Here is a 4,166-nt window from a genome sequence, read left to right as displayed (position 1 = left end):
TATACAAAAGATGCTTTACAATAACACCCAACGCTGTTTCGGTCAACTTGCACAGATATTGACCCCTGGAAAGAGCACTGTGCACTCTTCTCGAGTCTGGAAAATAATTTGCTGCATTCCCGCTCTTGTGGCTCTTTTCATTACATCGGTTTCTGTTCTTCACGGAATCCAATTCAGCAGATCTTGTCACTGAGTCATTTCTTTATTGGTGTTCAGATCATGTCAGCAGAATATCACAGTCCATAACCCAGAAGTCAGACCATACTCAGGGAACCGTACTCTGCTCTTGATCATTTCATGAACATCAGGGAGAAATATCAATGCTCTTCAAAATTTAATAACCTGTTTTTCAGAAGCAAGATAAACAGTTCCAGGTTTCTGCTTTTGTTGTCATACGGACCAAGATTGTAAATGCTGGAACCAGTTGAGACTGTCAGCTCTCCCACATCCATTTTCTCCCCAGGAAGTGTTCACCTGATGGTCTGAATTGGATTCTTCTAAAAAGAAGAATCTTTTTATCCATTGATTTCTGGTTTTGTGGCCCACAAGGCTCCCGCTGGGTCTCTGTACATCGCGCTGACAACAGCAGTTTCCCGCAGTCTTCCTTTTTTTTGGAGAAAGTACCTTCGAGGATGACATCAAAAGATGTTGGCTGTTACTGTGTGATACTCCACCAATGGAGACAGCTCTATCAACGGAGGCAGCTCAGTCCGCTGGGATGGGATAATTTCTACAGTGTGTCCTACGGATCAGATACAGTGCACAGATCATACAGAGTGCGAGCGCTCAAAAAGGCCAATTGGTCACTCGTACCTGTGTCAGCGCGGGAGTTCCAAAATATGGGTTAAAGCGGAAACACTGGGGATTGGATCATGTTTCAAGTGTTTACGTGAGGCAGGAAGCAGAAAAAGATACACTGTGAAGCGATTTGGATCTGACGACAGGAGCAGCAAATAGGTTGTACAGCGCAGAGGAGAGCTTTGAAGTATTGAATTCTGATTGATGGGCCGATTATGCTTTCACTTGGCCACGCTACTACAGTTGATAATATGTCAGTGTCTCTCAGCATTGTGATGTCACAGGCAAATATCACCGTTACACTGCAGGAAATTCCTTTTTCCAATGTGAGGGCAATCTTTATGTAAAATAGCTTCAATATTTAATTCTTTCTCATAAATAATTCCACTCCATCTCAGTGTATTGTATTGTCTTCTTTCCACTGTATCTGTCATTGTGCCTGCACTGAAGTTGATTTGCTCCTTCTGCGTGTCTTTTACAGTCTGGGTGATATGATGCATTTGCACTGATCCACCTTCTGACTGAATTTTCCACTTCACTTCAGCCCGCCCTAACGTCTGTATCTGATACCATTCCCGTTGTCTGGGTGTTAAGTGCTCGTCTCAGATCCAGCCTGCCCTCACCCAAAATAAACGCAAAACTCAGACACACTGTGATCAATGCAATCCAGGGACATCTTCACTCCGAGGTCATTGATTATTCCTAGGAGAAAGTTCGGACAGCAGATGCTAGAGATCAGAGTCTGGAGTGTGGTGCTGGAAAAGCACAGCAGGTCAGTCAGCATCTGATGAGCAGGAGAATCCACATTTCAGGCATAAGCCCTTCAACAAGAATAAGGTTTGTGAGTCGGGACTGAGAGATAATTGGAAGGGATTTGGGGATGGGGGGGATGGGGGAAAGCGGTGGTTGGATGAAGGTGAGGGAGAATATGAAAGTTCAGAAGGAACAGTGATGTAATGGGTTCAGAGGGCGGTGCCAATTTTGAGGCTTGGGACTTGGGGCAAGGGAAATGAGGAAACTGTTCAAATCCACACTTATCCCGTGAGGTGACAGAGTCACAAAGCGCAATATTTGGCGTTCGTCCTCCAGGTATTCGGTGGTTATGGTTTTGCTCTGAAGGAGGCCCAGGACCTGCACTCTTTGACGCGGTGGGAGGGGGAGTTGAAGTGTTCAGTCACTGGATGGTGAAGTTGCTGGGAACGGGTGTCCCAAAGATGTTCTCTGAAATGATCTGCAAGAAGGTGTCCTGTCTCCGTACTGTTGAGGAGACCACACTGGATTCAACAGATGCAGTAGATGACATTGTAAGTTGTAGGTGAATTTCTAACTGAAGTGGAAGGATCCCTTTGTGCCTTAGACGGAGATGAATGGAGTGGTGTGGGAGCTGCTTTTACCCTTCCTGCGGTGGCAGGGAAATGTGCCAGAAGTGGGGTGTGTGTTTATTGCGGGTTGTAGACCTGACAAGGGGTTCGTGGAGAGAATGGTCTTTTCAGAATGCTGATAGGTGTGTGGAGGGAAATATATACCTGATAGTGGGGTCTGTTTGGAGATTGCAGAAGTGGTGGAGTCTTATATGATTTATGCTGAGTTTGGTGGGATGAAAGTTGAGAACCATGGGATTCTGTCCTTCTTGCGGGAGGGGTGGGGTTTAAGGGCGGTGGTGAGTGAAGTTGAGGAGATGCACTGGCGGGCATTGTCAAACACGTGGGATGGAGACCAACTTGGACTTTCTGAGGTGAAATTGGTCATCCTGGGAAAAAATGCACTAGAGGCGGAGGAATTAGGAATAAGGGATTCTGTTTTTACACGAGGTGGGGTGGGAGGAGGTGTCGTATTGTTAGCTGTGGGAGTAGGTGGGGTTTAATATATGTCTGTCATTGGTCATTCCAAGAAATGGAAGGGAGTTGCCAAGAAGATCCAGGTGAATTTGAGGTCGGGGTGAAAGGTGTTGGTTGGTGAACTGTTCAACCTCCTCGTGGGAGCACAAAAGTGACGCCCAACACATTCATCAATGTAGCAGAGGATCAAGTGGAGAGAGGTGCCAGAGTAACTGCGAAACACGGATAATTCCACATATCTGACAAACAGGCAGGCAGGTATAGCTCGGTCACATGTGGGTGCCCATGGCTACCCCTTTGGTTTGGAGGAAGTGGGAGGATTGGAAGGAAAAGTTGTTGAGGGTGAGGACCAGTTCAGCCAGCTGGATGAGGGTGTCGGTGGAAGGGTACAAGTTGGGATGGGGCGAGATGAAGAACCAGAGGGTTTGGAGACTTTCGTCATGGCAGATGGATGTGCAGATGGACTGGATCTCCAAGGCGAAGATGACGCGTTGTCGACCAGGGAAACAGAAGTCTTTAGTGAGATTAAGTACATAAGTGGTGTTACAAACGTAGGTGCGAATTTCCTGGACTGGGGAGACAGGAAGGTGTTGACGTAGGAAGAGATGAGTCGGGTCAAACAGGCGCAGGCAGAGACAGCAGGTCTTAGGAAGGAGGTAGAATCGGGCAGTGTGGGGTTCATGGACAATGAGGTTGGAGGCTGTGAATGCGAGATTGGCCAAAGGTGATGAGATTGTGATGATCTGGGAGATTATGTCATATCCTTTCATGCATACACGACGAGGTGGCCGAGAGGTTAAGGCGATGGACTGCTAATCCATTGTGCTCTGCACGCGTGGGTTCGAATCCCACTCTCGTCGCTATTTTCGGATTACCATACTGTCGTATTGAAATTGGAACTCCAATGGTAAGTTTGTCTGCATCGACCACATGAAAAAACCTCAAAGATTAATTTGAGACTGATGCCTGAACTTAACGAAATGTAGACTGAAAGGGGATAATGAAAAGGAACGCGATTTTCTTTTCCAAGTCAAGTTGCTGTGAACGTTAATCTTATGAAAGAGATCCAGGGAAATCAAATAACGAGAGATGCGATGTGCATCTTTAATGCTATGGGATTCTTAATGAGTGTTTTGTCACATGAAATCTGGAGCAGGTTGGGTAGAAGTGATTCATCTTGGTGGTAAGAGCACAGAGAGACACCACAAAATAATAGAGATATTTCAAAAGGTGCAGGGGGTGGGTGTAGCGGCACAGAAAACTGGTGTGAATGCACAGTAGAGAATTGCCGATGTGGGTGCCGTGATTGGCATGGACAGACTTACACATTGATCTCGCCCTTTCCCCCTTGCTCTTGCCATTGATGAAGGCTAGATATAAGACACAGATAAACACAAGATGTGGGAAGCAAGCTCCCTCTCGTTATGCACACACTGGATGCATCACACTGAACTATGAACAACTGGAGAAATCAGCATGTTAACTGCAGGAAGTGAACGTAAACTGTGGATCAATAACCACAGAATGATG

General features: G+C 46.4%; 1 non-coding gene across 1 annotated transcript; it reads left to right on the top strand.

The window, feature by feature from the left end:
• Positions 1–3,414: 3,414 nt before the first annotated feature.
• trnas-gcu (transfer RNA serine (anticodon GCU)) lies at positions 3,415–3,496 on the top strand. The gene has a single exon. It is a non-coding gene; the product is annotated as a tRNA-Ser (tRNA).
• The last annotated feature ends 670 nt before the right edge of the window (positions 3,497–4,166 follow it).

This window comes from Chiloscyllium punctatum, chromosome 6, assembly GCF_047496795.1.
Source record: "Chiloscyllium punctatum isolate Juve2018m chromosome 6, sChiPun1.3, whole genome shotgun sequence".
Taxonomy (NCBI): Eukaryota; Metazoa; Chordata; class Chondrichthyes; order Orectolobiformes; family Hemiscylliidae; genus Chiloscyllium; species Chiloscyllium punctatum.
Note: the sequence above shows the minus strand (reverse complement) of the source record. Positions and strands in the feature narration are given on the sequence as shown.